We start from the raw sequence: 25,513 nt of genomic DNA on the forward strand, positions 1-25,513 counted from the left end.
AACCTCTGGTTGAGAGGGTAAGGTGGTTGGGAGAGTTCGAGGGTCTTGAAGGATGCCATCAATTGTGAGAAGGGTTGTTCATATTTGGTCAACATCTTGAGGACCACCATTTTCTAGAGTGATGTGAGATTATAGGCGGGTGGAGCGGAGTATATAATATCTTCTTATGAGAGTTGAGAGGTGAGGATAAGAAATTTTAAATTAATAAGGAATTTTGTTTGCATTTTGCATGATGCACGATCACATCTAGATAGGCTAGGCACGATTCTTCAATGCATACATTATTTTTGTGTGTAGCATGGATTGATTAATTGCATATCATAGATCAATTGGATTTTTTTATGAAATCATGTATGGTTGAGCACGAAGTTCCTTCCAAATCATATTTCTGCTAGGGCACATTGCATGAAAATAAAATTCCAAGAATGGTTTCGCTCCTAGCATTCAGAAGGATGCAGTTGCTCAGGTTTAAATAGGAATTTTGGGAACGGGAAAAAACCATTACCCTCTCAGAGATTCAAAGGGACCGGCTCACTAGGATAGCTCTAGAGAATTGGTATGTTACCTTGAAGGGCGACCCAAAGCCTAAGTTCAATCAATCTCTCGTGGATGGGATTTACAGAACAAAGCTTCCTAATACCTTTGATGCTTTATTAAACAGTGAGCATTTCATGGAGCGTAGATTTATTGCAGTTTTATGAAGGATTGGGAGGATGCAAAATGCCCTATATTCATGGACCGCCCTCACAATGTTGTTCTTTTGATATGCTCCTCGCATGATAAAGGGTGTTGCCCATACATATGCAATACTAGTTATTGACACTCAAACTGTTTGGATCAATCTTGGAAAGACCATTCAGGAGTATTGAAAAATTGTGAGTTCAGAGAGTATGCTTTGGATAACCTGCATAGGAGGGGGTTGAACTCACGAAGTAATCAAATAACAGGACAAGGCTCTACTAGAGCAGGACCTGGAGGAGCACAATATTATGATCACAGACTGGTTCCTGTTGATATCTATGAGCCACATACATTAGATCATTCCAGGATTCATTCATCTAAAGAGAAAGATGATGTGAAGGGTTTGGTATGTCCACTTTGCAGGGGCAAAGTTGATGAATGGAAGGTAGTTGCTGCAGCTAGGGAGCATCTTTTTTTAATGGTGATACTTTACATCGTGATGAGTGGGGAGGACTAACAACTGAGGAGAAAGAGGAAGTAGTGATGCTTGAAGCAACCATGTTTGGTTCAATTCCACAAAATAGTGCTTTGAGATTTCGCTATCCATTTGTACATGGAGGCTCAGAGACACTTCCAGCAGAAGATTTAGGAGGTCGCAACTATAGCAGGCCCACCCCCAGCCACCATCTCCTAATGTTATAGCTCAACGTCGACTTCGTGAGCAGCATGATGATGAGTATCTGGCATCTTTGGAAGCAGATAGAGAGAAAGAGTTAAGAGCACAGCTTGAAGAAGGAGCTAGGCGTTCAAGAGAAGAGGAGGCTAAAGCTGATGCACATGCCGAAGAATAGCGCAGGGAAGAGGAGCAGATATGCAAACAGCTTGCAGAAGAGGAGCTGAAGAGACAGACTAAAGCCAAAAGGTAGCTCTTCTAGGGGAGCCATCAATAGATGATGAATCTCTTGTGACACTTATGATACGCATGCCAGACGGGAGCATCCATTTGCTCGATCTTCTGATGTGGATCCAGCTCAGGAGAGAGAAGGAGGGGGAGTGGTGGAAAATTTTCTGCTTATTATAAGTCTTCGGTGTCTCTGATGGTGCTGGAAGGATATTACCCTCTCGGTTACGAGATCATTTCCGAGTGTATAGCAGAGCAGACTCCACAAGGACGAGTCCGCTGCACCGTAGCAGAATCACAGAAATCAGTTCAGCTTTAACTTGGCGACTCAATCGGTTTCAACAGCAAAGAAACCAGTGTAGGTTTTGGCGCTCTTAGCAAAATGGAAACTAGCATAGGTCTTGAGACTCTAGCAAACAATGGCAGGCCCATGGTATGTACATTCAGCACCAAGCAATGTGGTGGCACAGCTTCAGGCTATCACTGCATTGGCGGGGCCAAGAATTCCTCGCCCAAAGAAAGGAAACAAATTAGAAGGAACAGAAGAAGCATACCAGTTACACATAGCAGCAGATGGACGTTAGAAATTGAGACAGAGAGAAAGGGGGAAAAGGTAGCCGTAGTGGAGGACACCTTGTCTGTCGGAGTTTCAGTTTCCAAAGAAATGAACCATCTCACGAGTCAAAAGAACGCGTCAAGAAAAGCATGGAGTTTTTTATTAGTTTCATAGGCTATTTTACAAAGCTTAAACTTTTAAAGTTTAAAAAAATAGTGTGCCTTTAACCTTAGTGTGTTAACGTTTCACCTTGTAAAAAGCCTAAGGCTTTTTTGGAAAAGCAAACACTTCTTCAACGTAAGAGAGGATGAAAAAACTATAAAAGTAGAGGAGAGTGGAGAGTTAGGGGCCCCTTCCCTTGTATCTTCTTGTCATCTTGTGAGAGATGTGAGAGGAGGGTCGTATGCGAGAGATCTTTGGACGTGCTATTGTGGAAAAGGAAGAAGTTCAGATCGAGGCTATCAAGGTATGAGAATATAATTTATTTGGTTGTTGTCAAAATTTTGGATATTTTCTTTGTGGGTTGTCTTGTGTGGTTGTGAGTTTCGTCAAATATTTAAATTTTCCAAGTTGAGTAGTGCATTCGACAAGGTCAAATACTTTAACCGGCACTCCTTTACATCTTGTTATCGGGTTGTGAGAGAGGCTAGTTCTCGTTCACCGCTCGCGTATCAGCGTCAGGTCTTGGATATCCTACTTTACACAAAGATACCCAAGATGAAGTAGACCCATGTCGCACTTGGTTCAAAGAGAATGGGAAATGAGAGGGATGCGCCGCTCAACCTCCCTGCCCATAGGGCATAATTCAAATTTGGTCCCCTAAAATGATATGAATCAGGGTTTTAACCTAACAATACCTAAAGGTCAAACGTTGGTAAAACTTTGTGAGAAGCCTCCCAGTTCTCTAAGACCACCCTACCATACAACAGACCCGTCAGGGTTTTGCCCACGGGGTTCTGCCCACCCACTTCCCTTGATAGCTTTAGTTTTCTAACTAGGTCCTATCACATTTATGTGTGAAATTTAAAACTAGCTTCCTTAATTAAGCCTTTAGCAAACAACATTCATTCGTGTAACTTATAGCACAGACACGAAAACAATGCAAGCAATACTTTTTGACAAATAAGTTAACTTATTTTCCAGTTAATCTTTGTCTCCTATCCATACATTAGAAATTATGTATCCCTTTTTTCCAACAGAAGTACATGATCCAAATGACCTGGCACCATAATTTCCATCCAATATCTAGAATAGGATCTTCCAACGCCCCGGAGGTTGGGCTCACCCAAGTGACCTAGGAGTGATGACACAACTTCCGTGGCTAGCCTTTTCACCACTCGACCTTCGGCCTGTGAATCGAGCAGTGCCCTCTCCAGGTAATCCGCAGTGCGATCTTGGAGATGATTCACCCGAGCAAATATCCTTCCTTAATTAATCCCATTAAGAATCAATGCAAGCAACCTAATATCATCTTCCAAGGAAACATTCCTTTATTTCCCATGGCAACTTGTCATCACAAACCCCTGCCATGCATTTACCATCAAGCACCAGTACTTGGAATAATCATCCAAATCTTATTCCAATAATCAGTTCAATGCAAAAAGCATTTAAGACGATGTTAAATCAACCAACAAAATAATGATATCATTTTCCAACATTGCGGGAATAGTCACGATAACCTTCCATCGTATATTCACTCTCCCCCTTGGGATCAAAGAGTGATTCTATGTAAAAATTACTTAACATACCCTTCTTTCGACTAAGGCATATATTAAGGTTTCAAACATTGTACAAGATATAAGTTCTATAGGTTGCTTACATTGTTGTTTTTAGTCCTAGTCCTTATGGTCGTTGTTTGTGTTAACTATGTACATCATCTAGATCCCAATGAACTAATAGATTTGAGATTGAATTTCCCCTAGGCTAGATTCATTTATCATGCAATCCGTCAAGCATGCAAGCTACAACATGATTTTAGTGTGTGGAAAGACCCATCTATTATTTTCACAAAAAGAAGAGTCAACAATACCCTGGAATGCTATTATGCTATGTGTGAGTTTGTCTCATGACATCTAAATTACTTCTCTTGGTACCCGCACTTTGCAACTTTATCTTTTCAAATATTTGGGATGAAACATATCTCTTTCTGTGACCCATTCTCATGTGGCATCTAGCGTACCTTATGTGGAAATCAAAACAAGCTTGTTGTTAATTTGAAAATTCATTACTTACGATCGATATTACAGTTGGATCAATAATGATGCCCTTGCTCGAGGCTTTGTTGCTCATTGTTGTGGGATTTCCACCCACACTTGATACTCTTTGCTTGGGGGCCATTCCTGATGTTCCTTGCTAGAATGTGATTTCTACAGGAATTTCAGCAATCTCTTGAGCAGAAGAGGGGAGAAATTAGGAAACTAGCTTGTGGGATAGAGAAATAAACTCGGGGAAGAAGGAAGAGGAAACACGCATGTGACTACCCTCTAAGGAGGGGAAGAGAAAGAATCTCTCTCCCTCTTTCTTTCTCTCTCTCTCTCCCTCTTCTTCTTCTTCTTCTTCTTCTCTTCTTCTTCTCCTCTCTCTCTCCCTCTTCTTCTTCTTCTCCTTCCCTTCTTCTTCTCCCCTCTCTCTCCCTCTTCTTCTTCTCCTCCTCTTCTTCTCATCTCTCTCTCTCTCTCTCCCTCTTCTTCTTCTTCTTCTTCTTCTCCTCCTCCTCTTCTCCTCTCTCTCTCTCCCCCTCTTCTTCTCTTCTTCTTCTTCTCCTCCTCTTCTTCTCCTCTCTCTCTCTCTCTCTCTCTCTCTCTCTCTCCCTCTTCTTATTTTCTTCTTTTCCTCCTCTTCTTCTCCTCTTTCTCTCTCTCTCCCTGTTCTTCTCCTTCTCCTCCTCCTCTTATTCTCCTTCTCTCTCTTCCCCTCTTCTTCTTCTCCTTCTCTTCTTCTTCTCCTCTCTCTCTCCCTCTTACTTAGGACAGCAGCAATAGGGGGGTTTATAAGGGAAAGGAGGTATTAATTATAGGGGGGAAAACATATAGTGGGGGGGAGTGAGGTGGCCATGTGTGCCCCCGGTCAAACTTATCACCATCATGAGGAGCCTCATCTCCAGCTTACCATCTTTGTCCATGTCCTCATCTATCTCCTCTTCCATGTCATCGTCGTTCTCACCTACATCGTCTTCTCTGTCGCCCCCTTCTTCCTCCACATTGCCTCCTCATCCTGTTGTCTTCTTCCTCCTTCCCCCGCCACCTGTTCATCGACGGCAGGGCAAAGGGAGGGTAATTTTAAAAAAATTGAATTACTTTTAATAAAAATTAGGGGGGGTGGTAGTTCATACACGGGCGGATATTACATCCTCTTGCCCTTAGAGAACTCGAGATGCCCTCATCTTGGAAGAACTGGGGAAGACAAGTATTAATGGGGCTTAAGGCCTGTGGGTTAGGACCCACCATGCATCCGTTGTGCTACTCTGATCACTCATAAGAATGTGGTATTTTGGAACACAACTTATTGTATTATATCTTATCCGAGTCTGTATTACAAGAGAAGAGTTTATTGTAGTTACATCATAGATATCTTCTAAGTGTTTCATAAGTATCTAATATATTCTAAATCACTGGATCTTGTACAATTTCACTCCATGTAAGTTCAAGTTCTTTTTGAGTTCTGTTGGGACAATTGATGTAGTTATGTCCAATGTTGTGGCACTCAAAGCATTGGTGTAGGGTGCTTTGGACATTCCCTTTTGAAATGACCTAACTCCTTGCAATAGAAACTGTGTGAAGCTTTATCACTTGGAGTCACAAGATCTTTGGTCTTCCTTGGCAGGATTTTCTTCATTAGACCAATTTGCCTTAGGATCCTTTTAGCAGATCGAAGTGGTCCTTTATCTTGGAAACCCTATTGTCCTTTCCTTAGTTTGGGACTGAGCTCCATGGACAATTGGTTTTGCTTGTAATACTAAAGAATACTTCCAAGCTTCGACATTCTGGTAAGACCCAATCTATATTAGTTGAAAAGAAATAACTTGAGAGGAATTCATTGCAAGTTCTAGGCTCAAAATAGATACAACTCATATTACTCAGTAAAGTTTATTCTAATACAAGTTGTATTTTATGTCGATAAAATTTCTAGGATTTCTAATCATCCTAAAGAGGTGTATTGGGTTCTAAGTCTTCGTCTTGATCTAATTCCTCTATATATCCAAAGACTGCACTGCTATAGCTTCATTTCCTTGGAGGCTCCATATCAGGGCAGTCTACTTGGACATGCCCTAGCTCATTGCAGTGAAAACATTGATGGTTGGGACATCTCCTACGAATGTGCCCTATCTCTCCGCACAAGTGGCATATCTTATCTTGATCTCGGGAATCATCTTTGCTACAATTGCCCGATTTAATTTCTTGGATGATTGGAGTCACTCGAAGTAATGCATCTTGCAAGTTTGTTATTGCTTCAAGATGATGGTTTAGAGGAGTGTTCGGGCCATGGCAAAACTTGGATACTTGCTATACAATATCCATAGGCAGTGCATATTTTAATAGGATTACAAACTTTGAGTAGTAGCTTCCAAGGTCAACAATCCTAGCTGCTTTAGCTTGAATAATTCATTCATCCTCAAAGTCTGGTAGGTTGGCAGAAGGTATTATCCCCATACTACACCTTCCAGTTGAGCCCAAGTGACAGCGGCTTTAGAAATACCTTTTCCTTGCACCATTGCTTCCAGCATATCCGAGTCTCGCCAACTAACTTAAGTTTGGCTATCATTGCTTGATTGGTAGAGGCAGTTCTCCAAGTAGAGAAATAATCATCCATCCACTCAATCCATATCTCCGCCTCTGCTGCAATGTCTATCCCTTCAGATCCCTTCTCCATCAAACTCGGGTGCCTTAATTTGCTTTAGAAGGAGTTTCTTCTCTTGCATGTCAGCATTCGTGGGTACCGAAGGTGCCTAACAATTAAGCCATACCATGTAGGCTATTCTGTTTAAGATATGTCTATAGCCTATACATAAATAAATCCCATATTATTACAAATTTTTTATCTAATACCAATTGTAATGTGCTCGCCTATCAGTTGTCCAAGCATGTTTTTTAGTGGTCCATCGAGAGACGAATCTAAGCATCATCACTTGGCACTTCCATGGAATGTTATGGGTTTTGTTGCCTAGGGTCTCCCAAGTCTGTCTCACAACAAAATGTTCACGGTCAAACCCATGAGGATCGACTTGAAATCTGGGTTTCTAGTGGACAAGGTCTCATGACATCCTTCTAGCGTCGACTCTTGGATATCCTACTTTATGCAGAGATACCCAAGCCGAAGCAGACCCATGCCACACTTGGTTCAAACAAAATGGAAAACGAGAGGGATGTGTCACTCAACCTCCCTACCCATAGGGCATAGTCCCATTCTGGTCCCCTAAAATGGCATGATTTGGGGTTCTAACCTAATAATACCTAAAGGTCTAACGCCAGTAACTTTGTGAGAAGCCTCCCACCCACTTCCCTTGATAGCTTTAGTTTTCTAATTAGGTCCTATCGCATTTATGTGTGACATTTAAAACTAGCTTCCTTAATTAAGCCTTTAGGGAACAGGGTTCATTCACATAACTTATAGCATAGACACGAAAACAGTGCAAGCAATCCTTTTTGACAAACAAGTTTTTTAAACTTGTTTGTCTCCTACCCATATAGGAGAAATTATGTATCCCTTCTATCCAACAGAAGTACGCGATCCAAATCACATGGCACCATAATTTCCATCCTATATCTAGAATAGGATCTTCCAATGCCCCTGACGTTGGGCTCACAGTAGTCTACAACTCTGTTCCGGTCTAGGCAAGGGGTGTCCAAAGCTCCACTGACCCCAAGCAACCTAGGAGTGATGACACAACTTTTGTGTTTGGCCTTTTCAACACTCGACCTTCGACTTGTGAATCAAGCAGTGCTGTGCGATCTTGGAGATGATCCACCCGTGCAATATATCCTTCCTTAATTAATCCCATTAAGAATCAAGCACAATCAAGGCAAGCAGCCTAATATCATCTTCCAAGAAAACATTCATTTATTTCCCATGGCAACTTGTCATCACAGACCCCTACCATGCATTTACCATCAAGCACTAGTACACTTGGAAAAATCATCCAAATCTTATCCCAACAATCAATTTAGTGCAAAAAGCATTTAAGAAAATGTTAAATCAACCAACAAAACAATGATGTCATTTTTCAACGTTGCAGGAATAGTCTCGATAACCTTCCATCGCATATTCGCTCTTCCCCTTCGGATCAAAGAGTGATTCTATGTAAAAATTACTTAACACACCCTTCTTTCGACTAAGGCATATGTTAAGGTTTCAAACATTGTACAAGATATAAGTTCTATAGGTTGCTTACATTGTTGGATAACTCAACCTTCTTTCCAAAGAGTAGTGGTATTTACTTTGGCTCGCTCTTCTCAATCCCTTGAGCTCTCTACTTGCTTTTGGGGGCCGGAGTTGTGTTTGGATCTAGCCAATCTCTGAATTGGATTGATAAACATAGTCACTATCGGATGGATCTCAATGCATTCTTAGTTCTAGTCCTTATGGTCATTGTTTGTGTTAACTACGCACATCATCAGGATCTGAATGAATTAACAGATTCGAGATTGAATTTCCCCTAGGCTAGATTGCTTTATCATGCAATCTGTCAAGTGTGCAAACTACAACATACTTTCAGTGTGGGGAAAGACCCATCTATTATTTTCATGGAAAGGAGAGTCGAAAATACATTGGAATGCTATTATGCTATGTGCGAGTTTGTCACACGACATCTAAATTACTTCTCTTGGTACCCGCACTTTGCAACTTTATCTTTTTGAATATTTGGGATGAAACCTATCCCTTTTCATGACCTATTCTCATGCGGCATCTAAGGTATCTTATGCGGAAACCAAAACCAGCTTGTTATTACTTTGAAAATTCATTACTTATTACGATCGGTATTACAATTGGATTGGTAGTGATGCCCTCGCCTGAGGCTTCGTTGCTCGTTGTTGGATTTCCACCCGCACTTGACTCTCTTTGCTTGGGGGCCATTCCCGATGTTCCTTGCTAGAATGCAATTTCTGTAGGAATTTCAGCAACCTCTTGAGTAGAAGAGGGGGGGAAATTAGGAAACTAGCTTGCGGGATAGAGAAATAAACTCAAGGAAGAAAGAAGAGGAAACACGGGTGTGGCCACCCTCTAAGGAGGGGAAGAGAAAGAATCTCTCCCTCTTTCTCTCTCTCTCTCTCTCTCTCTCTCTCTCTCTCTCTCTCTCTCTCTCTCTCTCTCTCTCTCTCTCTCTCTCTCTCTCTTCCTCTTCTTCTTCTTCTAGTTCCTTTGGAGGATGGCCTACATATCTCCACCTCTCAGAGCATTGACCACCCTCCTTCTGCAGCACGCTTCTCGTCTTCTTACCAACAGTTGGCCCTCTTCATGGGTCTTCTTGTATTGTTATCAATCCCTCGGTCAATAGTAGTAGGCCATCCTCTTCAGTTAGATCGAGGAAGAGCAATGGCAGAGACTCGTTTAGTTGACTGACATCGACTTCAATATTGTCCGCTAGGGAAGAGGCATGGAGAAGGACAGAGGAATCCTCACCTTCAAATGCGTGTAGGGAGAAGCTTCTCGAGCAGATGCTCATAGATCTAGAAGTCGTGCTCTCTGTGATTCGCTAGCTTCTTCACTTCATCCTTCAAGTCTTCTTCCCGCATGCACTCCACAGAGCCCAGTCATGGGTGCTTTGATACCATGTTTAAAGTTAGAGAAAGGTTGGAGCTCACACAGTGAGGAGCTAGGAGCTATCTCATATATATTCAAAAATCATTGACACATAACTAAAATGAGTGTTTACAACCTAAGGTCTCTAGGACCATTCACACCAAACAACTAAGTCCTAAGCATCAACTTATTTAATGTCTGCATCATCTAGTACACCTAGACAACTCAAGTGTTGCGTACAGTCATCCAAAGTCAGAAAGATGAGCTTGAAGTCTAACATCTTTGAGGTCCAGAGAGGCTGCGAGAGATGCCATGACTGATTCACCTAGATCTTAGATAATCTTGCTTCAATCCAAGCCTCTCGTCAAACTAAGAAGAGGGAGAGATTGCTGGAGTTAACTGTTGAATTACTGAAGGTGAATTCAAGCTTTCCGATTCAGCATTAGGGATGCCAAATTGGGAAAGATAATGCTCCCTTTTTTTCCAAAAAAAGGGGGCGGCCTATTCATCAACATCTCTCTCTCAATCTTCTTCTTTTTTATAAAGCATTAAGCTTTAAAGCAAAAGCTTTTGTGACTTACCTTACTTGATAAGTTTTAAACGTGTTTGGTCAACTTTGACTTATGGCTCACAACTCTCATTCTTGCATTAACTTCCGTGACAAATGGCTACAATCATTGTTAATCTGAAAAAATGTCGAGTTATGATCCTCAGGTCATTTTGCTCAAGATATTCTCTATTTAATAATTTAGAGTTCTTCAAATCTATTTTTGCGAGAAGTCAAAAAGATTGAAAATTAAAATCGGGATATCACATCCTCTCCCCCTTAGAGGAATCGAGATGTCCTAATCTCGAATGAAATTGGGGATATTGGTTACATAATGATTCATGGTCAATCCAAGTGGCATACTCTTTAGGGTAGTCTTTCCACTGGCCGAGATACTCTCTAAGGGTTTTGCTTCTTAGAGTCTTCTCCCACATGTCATGTATCTTTTCTAGTTGAAGTTCGAGGACTAGTTGACAAGGCATTACAATTTGTTGGTCATTAAGTACATGGTTCGGGTTAGGAACATATGCTTTCAATAGATTGACATGAAATACATTCTGTACTTTCAAGTCATTAGGGAGTTGCAGCTTGTAGGCATTTGGTCCTAGACACTTTAGCACCTTATATGGTCCACAATACTTGGGACTTAGCTTCTTGAATTCCCCCAAAGATAATGAGCTTTTCTTTTTGGGGGAACTCGTAGGAAAACCATGTCACCTTCTTTGAAGATGCGTTCTTTCCTTCGTTGATTGGCATATGCCTTGCGATCCTTGGTGGCTTGAATATCTTGCCTTATAGTCTTTACTTGCTAATCCATTTCTTCCAACATTTTCCTGAGCACCTTGAATGGTTCTCCCTTAGTGTGGGGCATGTTCCTAAGAGTGAATTACTTTTCATCTTGGGAAAAAGATTGATGGCGATGCCTATCCTTTCTAAGCATGAGATTTGTAGCTGTGAACGTGGGTGAAGCCGTATGTGAGTGATGCCACAATATTCATATCTCAAGTACTAATGTCTATTTTTTTAATTATTTAATGGAATTTCAATGATTATTTGATATATTATGCTAGCTGCATTTATTCTTTCTTGTTTCAAGGTCACAAAGATGCTCCTTAATTTAGTGTGGGGTTATGCTAAGGGCCGAATTTACTTATTTTTTGAGTAGATTTTTGTTGTTTTTGTGAGTTGAATGGTTGATTTGATGATGAATTGATTGATTTTGGATGTGTTGGAAGTGTTTTGGAGTGTGTTAGGATGGATTGAGTAGGTTTGAGAAGCTCATGATATTTTTGGTTAAGATATGATGATCTGACACGCTCTGTAATGTGTCTATTTGGTTCTGATTAGGGTTTGTTTTGTATCTGTTTAGATATGTTTTCTTTTGTTTGTGAGGTTGGGATTATGAATAAGTATTTTGTGAAATGATTGAGAGTGTGTTGAATGGTTTTTAATGGTTTTAAGTGGTTTTGGTTTGAGCTGTATGATTTTTATGCCTTCTATAGACCTTCTGTAGTGTTCTATAGAGATTTTGTATCTATTCCATAAGCCTCTGTTTCCTTCTATATATGCTTTGGTGGACAGATGTTTAGATTGGGACATGCTTTATGATCTTGGAAGATGAAGAATACAAGCTCAAATTAGCTTAAAGAAGCAGAAGAAGCCGTTGAAGAAGACTTGACGTGAAGACTGCAATGACAATGACACTAATGAGCTTCCAAGGGACACTGTAGTGGCTATGGTGACTCTTCATATTAGGCATATCTCTTGGGAGGGATATCCACGACCAAGAGAGGATTATTGAGAGTAATTCTTTGTTATTATAATGTACTATTGAGAGAGAGCATGTGTGAGAGTGATAGAGTATGAGAGATAGCCAATTTTCTATGAGAAACATTATATCTACATGAGAGAGAGACTATGAAGACGATGAAAGATCAATACTATGTGATGAATTCCATTCAAAAATGATCTTTACTTTGTGTCATTTTGGTTCTTGAGGAAGTTACTATATGTATATCCTCTCACGTGCATTCAAGGCCTATTTATAAATATCCTTATATGTGAATTTTTCATGAATAAAACATAACCCTTTTCTATTCAATCTGTAAACAACCCCTTTATATTACACCCTTATGTATGTAAAAAATGTATAAAAATGGTATTTTAAAAATACCTTATTTTGAACCCACGTGATGCACACATATATTCATGAGTAACTTACTCGAGTTTTGGTTCTTTGATGGTATCTATGAAGAATATGTTGAAAATTTATTGTGATAAATCTGTGGGAGATTCACTATGTGATACTGTGTGAGAATTTGTGAAGATTATTATTGTTTTTCTTCTTATAGTTGGTAAACTATGAAGAACATGCTTGCTAAAGTTGCAAGATAGATAGATTTTCTTGCATTGGATTTCCTATTTTTCTTGGATTAGGTATTCTTTTTGGGGTTCCACACATACTGAAATCTCATAGATATTGCCAAAAGACAGAGTATCAACACAAATTTTTGACATGGCCACATGTTAGAAATAGGCTCCTCAACTAGGCTCATAGTAATGATCCCTTGTTTGGTGGAAAAAAGAGATGTGTCAGACTCATTGTCGGGACCAAAATTAGTCTTGATCATGGCTTTAGGGTTCTAGCTGGGCCTCTTAAACTTATCCAAACAACCCCATGGCCTAGCGGCTAGGAGTGTATAGACATAACAAAGTGATTTATCAAAACAATGCATTTATAGGTACCATCACTAGATTGTAGTCCAATGTAATGCCCTTCCCAACTCCAAGTAGATGGAGTATCCAAACATATTCATGGTAAGCACCTTGTAATACAAACAAAGGGAGCACCCCCCAACTTATCTGTGTGGACCTATTATGGCTCTCCTACACCCTAGGGATTGACCCTAAGATGCAGCGTCTCATAACACATATGCACAAAGTCCACTCGTCATAATAATTGTTCTAGGAGATTGTATAATCCTCACAAATTTAGTCCCTAAGGAAATTATTATACTAAATCTGTACCATAGGGAGCCTCACACTCATCATGATTCAATAATTTGAAATCAAGTGCTATGTGTCCTAAGAGATAATTCTCTTTACCATGTCGATGTAATGTAATGCAAGGTGGATGACTTTGAGTGCACAAATATTTTACTTTTAAAAAATTAGCATTGTGAATGTGCTCAAACATTCTTTCCATGATTTGATTCCACTAATGACATTGCTGCAATGATAAGGCAATGCCAGACTATTTTGTGCCACTGTACCTCCTAATATTTAAAATAAGAGCAAAGCCTATATGAAAAGTTCAACAACTAAAATAGATTTTGAACCATATTCAATGCATAAAACCCCACTCTCTCCCTACCATTTAGGGTTTTCCATTTCCTTTGCCACGGATAGATTAAGAGGTGTTTCCATGATTTTCTTCATGAATAAAGCAATAAATACACACTAAAACATAAAACATAAATACACAATAAATCATTTTTCTTCTGCTCATTTTTATTTTCACCCCAACCATTCTTATTTATTTTTTCGACTAAATGCCACCCCCAAGAAGACAAGGCATCAACGACCCTGGGTCTCATGAGTCCCCCCCCCTCCCCCCCTTAGGAACCTACCAAGCCTTCACAAGGCAATGATCATTTGCTCTTGGAATTATTCTTTCTTGTATTTTCTTATTTTAGGGTTTAGAACCCCTTTTTATATATCTTTGTATTTTATATATGGCTTTCCAAATATATCATTATTTCTTTTCTTTCTTTTATTTGTTAGGCTTCTCTACTGCCTCACAACTAATAGAAGCTCCTAGAAACAACTGCCTAGTTGGCTAGCAAGACATGGTCACTAAGGAATTCCTCAAAATAGATCTTTAAATGCTTGACAATGTCTTTATAGGAGGTAGAAAACTACTCAAACCTCCCCCAAATATACTGAACTAAACCTTGGGGCTTCACGCCTTAACTTGCAGGCCCCCAAAAGAAGAAAATTTTCTACAAATAAACATATATTCTAATTAAGGGGTAAAATCTTGGAAAGGAAGAAAAACATTTGGACTTGGCTAGAAGAAGCCTTTATGTAGCAAGAGGCTGCCTCTAGGCACTTCTTCAGACCTATTTGGTGCACACTAAAACAGAAAACCATCACATGCACCCACTCCAAACACACACATGGGCCTCTTGGCCTTATGAAATCAACCAGTCTCTACAAGAAAAAAGGGCCCTCTTGGCCTAACAAAAAAAGTATTTTACTATGAAAGAAATGATCATCTTGTCCTTATGAAATGTAACCATACAACACACCATTCACCAACCTATTGTTGAAAACAAACCCTTGACCCCCACATAAATCATACTAAAATATAGCACTCGATCAAGAAATGGGCCGATCAATTGGCTAGGCCCCCTGCATAAATGGCAGGGGATGTCCTACAAATATGTCATTGAATGATCCTATGCATCCATGAAAGAAGACAAAAATGGTCAATTGCTACTTGACTCATCACCCATACTAACCATCGGCATCCATGACAAGACATGTCAACAAGCAATCTCCATACTAGTCTCGAGCTAATAAAATAAGGTGATTCTAATAACCCCTCATGACCATAGTTGAGAAATACATCCTCAATAAAGACATAATTTGTCAATGAATTTGCAAAGTGGTTCCATTGATGATGAGAAACCAGCTGACAAGTCATTGTCTCAAAAATCTAAAGTATAGATCCCTCACACTATAGGTCCCATTCAATTGGTTGACCATTAACTGTGAGTCGCCTTTCATCAATACACTATGGATATCACCATGTCAAGCTATATTCAGTCCCATGATTAAGGCCTTGTATTCTACCATGTTATTAGTAAAACAAGTGTCTAAATAAACTCCCATTTTCATAATGACTCTACGTTAGGGGTCTTTAATAACCATATCTGTAATATAGCCGAATCTAACTACGCATTCCACATACAAATCTCCTCTTAGGTTAGGATAATAGCAAATTCTTTTTAGAAATAATCCCTCTCTTCTCCAGCCGATTATCGTGCTAGAAGAGAAGGGTTTAGCAAGGCCACTAAGCTCCTTGCTGGAGCTTCCAGGGGGAAGAAGGCATGCGAGATGCCACGTAGAGGAGGGAGGATCCCCTCCCCTCACCTATTTAAATTGAGAATAGAGGGAGGATTGTGGGGGGCGGATACATTGTCCCTACCATAGTGGTGAGAGGAAGGGAGAGTCTGACTGCTGACGTGCCGTGAAGGAGTATAGTCGTGAAGGAGGGGAAGACTGTCGACGCCGCCGTGAGAGGGAAAGAAGGAGTGGGGCCGCTGCCGCCGATCGAGTTGCATTCGGCTCCTTCCACGTGGGAGTCTGAAACCCCAGAAGGTTTTGGAAGCTCCTTGGAAGCTTCCAAGGGTGGGCTTCCTAAGCCCCCCTTCATGTGGCCCATTTAAGCCTTTCTATTACACCTTTCCCCCCCTGATTTTCCTTGAAGGGCCTTCACGTGGTCCTTAAGCCCTTTTTCTCCCCCAAAAAAAATTCCCTCCTAAAGGGCTCTTTAAGCCTTTTCCTTCCCCACATAACATTCCTTTTTTTATACACCCCTTGCTTTCCTTTTTCCCATGGGGTGTCAAGGGACCTTGAAAAAGGCCATTAAGCCTTTTCCCGTGGCTTGATAAGCCTTGCTCTAAAAAGGTTGTTCTACCCCCTTTCCCGTGGGGTTCTTCCCCTCCTCCAAAGAAATATCCCTTCAAAGGTCTTTTTATACCCTTTTGCCCCCTTTTTCCAATCCGTTAAAAGTCTAGTTAATACTCCTTTTCTGTGGGTCCTATCCGAGGCCTTTAAAAAGGCTCATTAAGCTTGTTCCTTTGGACTTCCTTCAACCTCCCAATTAGCGCGAATGCTAAACCCCTTTTTGTGTATTCAATTCGCACTGGAGCTTTTTCGAAAGGAAGGAAAAAACATTCATAATGGACGGGTGAATTACAAAGGGAGTTTCACAAAGCCGCATCCAAGACAGAAAGGCCGCATTCGCGATGGCTCCTAAGAAATCCCAAGGCGCAACCACAGGAGGATCGTCTCATAGCATCCACGTGGACATCTCACCACAAGTCTAGGTTTTCTTCCCTAATTTTTATTTTACGTTGTTATAATTCAATCGTATGTGGATGATTTTTTTTTGAGATAAGATGCATTTTTCGTCTTAAATACTTTGGTTAATTTTGAAAGAATTAGCTCACACCAGAAGAGTTCGACCATTAGTATTTTTAATAAAACGAACAAAATAAAGTGAGCAGAAGATTGATATGCATTTCTAGCAAGTAGATTTTGTGCATTTCAATGAACTGAACTTAGATTAATGTCCTTATTTACAAAACGGAATTAAGATAGTGCACTCCGTTTAGGCATGGAAGTATAAATTGCATGTCGCAATATTAGGACATATCTTCTTTGCAATGAGTCATTATGAAAAGTGCTAATAATCCATAGGAAATTGCAAGGCATGAAATGATTCTTAAGTTACATAACTCTAGTCAATTGGCATAAATATCATTTTTCAATTGCATAATTATTGGTAAAAGGCTGCTTGTTTTAGCATGAATCTTGTTCGCAAGTTATAGGATGATTAATTGGAATTAGGCTATAACCTAACCTATGCTTGATCTTAAACCAAAAAGTTAGGGTTTGAAAATCAACTTACGCGTAGATAATAAGTCATGTGGTTATGGAAATGATAGCGTAACTATCTTCAAAAATAGACAGGTTAAATTAGCATAAACCTAAACACCTAAAACCGCTGAGTACTCATTTTGAAAAGGGTTAATTCAATGCAATGTATCCCAAGGAACTGACTAGTGTTGGCACGGTAAAGACATTTACCTGGTCACACGTATTAGTAAACCTAAAACTCCTATACCCTAAAGACTTGCCCACATTCACGGAATGTAGGGACATTGGAACATACTTGAGAAGTGATCTAGGGTTTTTCCCTAGGAATCTCTCACTAAAAAAAGATGGAACTTAGAACCCTAGGACTGACAACGTTAGCCTAATGTAATCATGAACAGATTGTTTCGTGACTCCATTCGAAGGGTAAATAGTCCCAAAGCTTGATGCAACACTTGCGCGACAAGTAGTAGAATCGCACGATCTTGTGAATTGATCACAAGGAAATGGCCAAATTCCTCAGAATGAGGTTGGCAGACTCTTACGCAAGTTATCTTGCAAGAGGGTGAAAAATCATCCTAATATAATATCTTTCTTGGGTAAAGATAATTTCTTGAAAGCAAGAGACCAACCAATCAATTGGAATAACATATGAACTTAAGGTATTGACCAAGTCAGGTTAATAGGGTATGGCCCTAACCCAGGATATAGGGGATCTTGCCAAGTCGGAAGTAATCCTGGATCGAGTGCTGGATGCATTCGGAAAGAGGGATTCACTCCTTAGCAGCTGGCCAATAATAACGACCAATGGAAATGATTGTGCTTGTTACAGATTTAAGAGCACTATTTTTCTTTGTTTGATCAAAGAATTAAAGGATAAATGGATATCTAATGCTTCAGGTTGAAGGCCTGAAGGGAGAGGCAGCTTCAGTTACCCCTGACTGCCTGCCTGACCCTAACCAAGGGGGTTGTTAACCGCGCAGGGAAGTGGACTGAACCCGCCACGAGAGGTCTCTTCATTGAGCGCTACTTGGAGCAGGAGGACGCTTGGGTACCAGGGGGGGCTCTGACCGTAAATCCCTCACCTTCCGAGCCCTACACAAGAGGCTAACGTGACTCGGGATTGGATCTCGAGGCCCGCATACTAGTCTACGGGCGGAATCTTGGATTAGTGATCCCTGTGGATTGCTGGATAGTCTTCGGGAGGATTTCTAGATAGCCTTCGAGCGGATTGTGGATAAGCCTACGGGCTGGACTTTATGTATTTCAAAGATAAATATGATAACCTGTTAAAAAGAAACTTGTTTGACATTGCTTTTCTATATCAAGTGCTATAATTACATGAAGGAACCAGTGCCTAACGGGCTAATTAAGGAAGCTGATTGATACATGTCTAACTAAATGTGTTAGGTAATTAAATAACTAAAACAACCTAAGGAAAGTGCGGTGGATGTGGCCATAGGTCTGTCCTACGGATGGGTGGTCCCAGTTGGCCGGGAACTTTTCTCAATCAAGATGGACGTTCAAAGAACACGAACTACAAGAGCGTTGACCTAGAGTTATAACTGATCCCGATTTACACTATTTTAGGGGAACGGAATGGGACTATGCTTTATGATAGAGAGGTTGAGCTTCGCATCCCTCTCATTTCCCATTCTCCTTGAACCAAGTGCATCGTGAATCCGCTTCTGACCTGGCATTTCTTGCGTAAAGTAGTTCGCTCGGGTTCGACGCTAGTTGCTGTTAGGAAATGACCAATAGGAAAAACCCTAATTTAGGTCGTCAGTCCTAAGTGGGAACGGCCAGAATACTTCCGCTACGTGGTAGACACAGAAAGTCCTAGATCGCAAACCCCGTGACATTCCATGGGAGTGCTGGGCGGAGCTTTCTAGACATCCTTTTCGATGGACTGCTAAGACATGTCCTAAAGATAACAGGTGGACACATTACAATACCGACACTCACATCCTTAGCAAACCCTCTTGAAGCTCCATCAAAATACAAAGTATAGGCCCATTCTTCATTGATAGGCCATGCTATACCAATAATCCTACTCCTACGTATGGTAGTCAAAGTCGAGTTAAGAGAGGGGATGCATGACATGTAGAATCCTCCTTTGGGATGCTAATAAGGACCCCTATGACACGTACATAAAGTCGAGCTGAGAGAGGGGATGCATGACACGTACAATCCTCCTTTCTCACTAAAATCAATAGGGACGCTAATAAGGATCCCTATGACAATGGTGGTAGTAGACCTTAATATCCAATGTGAAAGGTTCGTCTTGCCACTTGATAACACAATGACCCTTACTCCAATAGATCACTCAACCTTGGTGGTAATGTTGATGTAAATACAGACGTTCAACATAAGAAATGATTCTGCCTATTTGATTATCTTGCCACCTACTGCAAATTTAAGTAGGATCCTAGAAGACTTGCAAAGGTACCAAGTCCACCAACATTAGTCCTGCACATAATAGGGATTCAACTTATTAAAGTTTACTTTAGTTTTAAACTCCACCCCTTGCAAATTTGCTAAAAGGGCTTTAGAGCCATTCTTTCCTATACAGATGATCTTATGAAGGCCATCCCATTTGGGTTCAAACTTGTTAGGAAATAACTCATAATGTGCATTATAATAGAGGACCAATAGACCCTTCACAAATTAATATCTTTGAGCATGAAGGTCATGTAGTGATTTCATCCACTTCTTTGCTACCTCTTGATGTAACAAAGCCTGCAATTGGATCTCGTTAAGATGCACTAGGGAGGTTAACCTTTCTTACAATGCTTCCTCTTCACCCAAAGAATGGTTCAATGCAAACCTCACAGTGGGTAACTCAATTTCAAAGGGTAAGACATACTACTCCCCATATACAACCTTAAATGGGGTGTGTCATGTTGCTCTCTTGAACGTAGCATTATAAGCCCAGATATCCACATGAAGTTTCTTATTTGAGTCACGATTACCCTGTGATATAGTTTTGAATAAAATCTCTATAAGCTACTTGTTGGTACTCTCTACTTATCCATTCACTTGGAAATTATATGGGGTGGTTTTATTATGTTTAATTTTGAGAGCTTCAGCTCTCATAGCTTCGATGACCTTATTTAGAAAGTGTGTCCCACGATGGTCCTAGATACCAATTATTTAGGTGGACCAAAATGGCAAACTATTTGTTCCATAATGAAATTAGCTATTTCATTGGCACTGTCCTTCATCATAACTCGAGCTTCAGACCATTTTGAAAAGTAGTCCCTTGCCACAGTGATATATCGCTTCCACGTAGTAGACAAAGGATGCACATGTCCAATAAAATCAATGCCCCACTTCTCAAAGGGAAAAGTTACAAGAATGGGATTAAGCGCATGCTTACCATTTTCCCTAGCATTGTGTATCTAACAAACATCACAATGCTTAATATATGCAAAAGCATCTTGAAAAACTGGCGGCCACCAATAGCCAACATGTAAAGCTTTCTCAGCAGCAGTGAACTATCCTGCAAAATGGCCCCCACATACTGAATCATGACATTCCTCTAGAATAAAGGGTACCTCATCATTCACCACATAACAATGATAAACCTCATCCATACATTTACAATATGAGACACCCGCTATTATTGAAAATTGAAGTGCTTGCTGCTTAATCTTCCACTTCTTGGATTTAAAAAGAGTTTTCACCGAGTTGCTTCTTGATAGATAATGCATGATAGATGCATACCATGATGAAAAAGAGGCTAAATCAATTTTGTACAAGTCCTTGCAGTCACTAATATCATCCCACTCTTCTTTAGGCTCACCAAAATCTACTAGACACTCTATGATGCCCTATAGTATGCCTCCCAAATTTGGGATAGGCAGTAACTAATACTATGCCTTTGTTTGCAGCTGTGAATATATAGAAAACCTCACCTCTTTTTGGATCTTTTAAAATCAACACTTTGGATCATTTCATTTTAATATCTTCGAATGCCACTTTGCATGCTTCTGTCCATTTAAAAACATGGCTATGAGATAAAAGATTCGTCAAGGGTAATGAACGTTCAACCAATTCATTAATAATCATTGATAGTACCCCATGGATGAAACAAAACTGTGCATTTCCCTAGGGAAAGTGGATGGGCTTAGGGTCATAATAACAACTACCTTTTCAAGGTCGATGGCAATATTAGCCATACTCACAACGTGACCCAATAGCAAACCATAAGTCACCCCAACACCAACTGATATAAAATCAAACTGATAAAGGGTAGAGGATAATAGTCCTTCATAGTATTCTTGTTCAATTTCTTAAAATCTACACACATGCGAATTTGATTGTTCTTTTTTTTCTTATTAGTACTGGTGAGCACAATTCTGTATGTTCAATGGTGTTGGAAAAGATTAGACGAGCATTCCTTAAACACATCAATTTCTCAAAAAGAGATTCTCTCAACTCAAAAGGCATATGTCTAACCTTCTGCCTCATTGGGTTACTATCTTCTTTCAATGGGATCATATGCACGACAATAGAGTAGGGAATCCCCTTCAGTTCCTCATAACTCCATGCAAAATTATCCCTCAAATCCTGTAGGAGTGCCACATAATCTGCATGCTCATTAGTAGATAACATTATGATGAGTTTAATAGGCCAAGGATCATTGGGAGTCCCAAGATCTACCTCTATCACATCAGCATCATGAATTCTATCATTTGCCTCTATTGGCTCATTTAAACACACTTGGTAAACCTCCTCAGGTAGTATAACCTTCTTCAGAATCATTGAAACTTGAGTTTCCAATAGCTGAAGTTTCCTTGAGTGCCTCCCATTCTATAGTAGTGGGAGGTAATGCCCTTTCCTCCAATGGACACTCAAGGTATGCATCCAAAAATATTCTCTTTAACCCATACCCAAAAATTAGTTGATCAATTGGTATATCCAACAATCAAGATGTTATATCCATGGACGTCCTAGCAACAACTAATAGCAAATTGGATAACACGAAAATGAAGAACACACTCAATATTAGCAACCATCACATGTACTTGTGTTACCATTCCTTCTGGTTGCCTTAGGCTATCATTAGCCATTTTTTAAAACATTGTGACATCCTTTTGGATAGATAGACCTAGTCTCTGTAATAAATATGTCCACCCACCACTGCAATTTTTATCAAGATTCCATCAACGTATACTTACACCCTAGGGCAGTGCTTCTCTATATGATCCCACCATTCACTACCTACTTGATGGACACCAAAAGGTTCTACGACATAACCCATTCATAGAATTTTCTTGAATTCCTTAATGAGCATTTAGAGTTGGATTAGTTGTAGTAGATTCACATTCAATTTGACTTCACATAGCATGTTTGCTAGGTCAAACCTACAAAAGTTTACCACTACTCTCTTCTCTTTTCACATCAATGGCTCTTTTGGCTTCTTGATAATCTTTGTACCCTCCTTTTCTTTTGATTTCCGTTTTCTTTTAATCAATCACATGATCATCTAAAACTCCATCATTTTTAAGAAGATCCACTTGGGCATCCAACACCTTCTTATCATCCTACTAGGTTTAGGGTCAACTTTGCTAGTACTAGGCTCATCTTTTTGAGCATCTTTCAATTTTTGACCCCTAGTTAGTATCCTAACATTTTTAGGAGATAAACTTACCCCATTGGGCATTTTCTCAAGTATGGCTTTATCCCTTTGCAAATTTTTCTTAGGGCCCTCTCATGTAGTATTCATGTTATTTACATGATGATTCATAGGCCCAGGTTGCTAACTACCTTGCTCTACAAAGAACTAATTCTACTCCAACAGGTAGTGGCTAGGTGACTAGACTTCCCCCATATATGGCTTTTAACATTAGGAAAATTATGAGGGAAATGCTGCCCACCACACTAGTTTTAGTTGAATCGTGATGGGCCTCCATCATCAGTCTTTCTAGTACTAACCATCAAATTTTACTAGCACTTTACAAAATTAACATCTACGACAATTTGGTGGTATTGCTCAGTGATTATATCAGTATAATATTTCATCATATCTTTTACATTTCTCTACAATGTTTGATGTAGAGGACCATGACTAGTGGCTTCAAGAGCTTCCCTTTTAGAGTGGACAACTTGCAAAGGGGGTGCTATTGACCCTTGGTTTACAAAAGTAGTTCTTTGGCTAACTGTCGACTTAATGACATTTGAAGGAGCTGGCAACAAAGGCACATTTTGCGTCATGCCTCCTCTACTATTTTAGTTGGTCACATGGATTTTGATCGCACCTTCATCTCCACTAACCAATCCCAAATTATTTCCAAGACTAAGGCTCGAATTTAGATTTACCCTCGATGCATGTAGGACACTTGTAAGTGGGACTCTACTTCCTCTGCTTAGGTTATGGCAGTATCTATATTCGCTAAAGAAACACTAATAAACTTCACTTGGATATTGAAGTCCAATCCATGCAAGAAATATTGCAGTTGGGCAGCAGAAGGCGGGATAGGGATAGAGGCTTGCAAATTGTGAAACATCTCTTTTATCTTTTTGGCATATGCTTAGACATTTTCATGGGGCTCTTGACATGTCACATTTAGCACACATAGCCAATATTATTCATCTCTATTAGGGGAAAATTCCCTTCAAAAGGCTACAAATAATAAATCGATTATGGTTATGGCACCGACTTCTAAGCCATGATACCACATTGTAGCCCTCCCTTTTGAAACAAATCATGAGATGTCCTTTGTCCTGAATTTGACAATTAAATATGAGGTTTTGGGATTCACTAATGTGTGAAGCTCCACATCATTCTCTACTAACCCATCAAAGATGGATAAAGGGAAACCTAAAGTAGGTAAATCTGTCATTCCTCTAGGAATTGCAATAGGTTGTGCCATAATGACATCTAGATTTTCTATAGGAGTTTGTAACGGTGTGACTACAACCCACTTAAAGTGGATTGACTTACTAGGAGAAGGGAAGCACAAGAGATTCCTCCTCCTCCTAATGGATTGTTTGTGGCACTAGGACCACTAAGACCTCCCCCTCATAAGGGTATAGAGCCACTACATTGAGGGGAATACCTCCTAAGGATTTTAGACCATTGTCTAGCCCTTTCAACTATTTCTTGTTTTTGGATCTTAGCTTAATGGTGTTTATCGTGAAATAATATGTCTACCTTGATGCTCTTTGGCATAAAGTGATTGACTAGTCCCTAATTAACCAAGTTTAAAAAATTGCCACTTATTATAGGCTCCCGGTAGATGCATCACCTTTTGAGAAAAAAAAAGGGCATGAGGCCTGTCCTAGGGCTCTAGCTGGCAGGCCTCCTAAACTCACCCAAACAATCCCATGGCCTTGTATCCTTTTATAAAAGAACGCATTTGTCGGTACCATCATTAGATTGTAGTCCAACGTAATGCCCTTCTCAACTCCAAGTAGATGGAGTATCCAAACATATTGGTAGCTAGCACCTCGTAATACAAACAAAGGGAGGATCCCCTTGCTTATCATTGTGGCCCCACTACGACTCTTCTACATCCCAGGCATTGGTTCCAGGATGTGCCGTCTCAATACATAACACATACACACAAAGTCCACTGGAAAGAATATTTAGTCCATGAGATTGTATAATCGTCACCAAATCAGTCCCCAAGGAAACAATTATATTAAATCTATAGCATAGGGAGTCTCACACTCATCATGGGTCAATAATTTGAAATCAAGTGCTATACATCTAGGAGACAATTCTCTCTACCATATCGAAGCAATGCAATGCAAGGTGGATGACTTTGAGTATGCAAATATTTTACTTAAACAAAATCATCTTTGTGAATGTGCTCAAACATTATTTCCATGATTTGATTCTACTAACGACGTTGTTGCGATGATGCACTATTTTGTACTATTGTACCTCTTAATATTTAAAATAAGAGCGAAGCCTATATGAAAAGTGAAGTACGTAAGTCATAACTCACAAGAGCAAGACTAGTATGTGGAAACTCCAACAGTCACAATGTGTGACTTGCCTTTCCTTTATTATTCCATAGTAAAGAATAAATAATCAACATAACAATGATGGGTAGTCACCACCTGTAGTTTATAGGTGTGTGGACACTAAGTATAGGATAAATATAGACGACTAGGCACAGTTGGTCTTTAACCTCCAACAACCTCCCACGTAAAGGGGCGAATATACTTGGAGTGAGGAAAAAAATATAAAACGTATGTATAAATATAATTGCATGAGGAAAGATATCATCTCATCTTATGGCCATCATCTTCCTAAGAAAGGAATAACATTCCAATGGGAGATGTATAGTGAGGAGATCAATAGGAATCTTGTGTATAGAGATCCTGAGAAGCTCTCTAACTACTTGTCCTCAATCACCTCTCTAATGAAGTAATAACGGACCTCAGTGTGCTTCAAGGCCTTTGCATGAAA

At 40.0% G+C, this 25,513-nt stretch overlaps 1 pseudogene; it reads left to right on the forward strand.

The window, feature by feature from the left end:
* Nucleotides 1–706: 706 nt before the first annotated feature.
* LOC148023310 (uncharacterized) lies at nt 707–1,779 on the forward strand (annotated as a pseudogene).
* Nucleotides 1,780–25,513: the final 23,734 nt, after the last annotated feature.

The sequence above is a fragment of the Lygodium microphyllum genome, chromosome 16 (genome assembly GCF_053477565.2).
Source record: "Lygodium microphyllum isolate KBCC chromosome 16, Lygodium_microphyllum_v1.1.10, whole genome shotgun sequence".
Taxonomy (NCBI): Eukaryota; Viridiplantae; Streptophyta; class Polypodiopsida; order Schizaeales; family Lygodiaceae; genus Lygodium; species Lygodium microphyllum.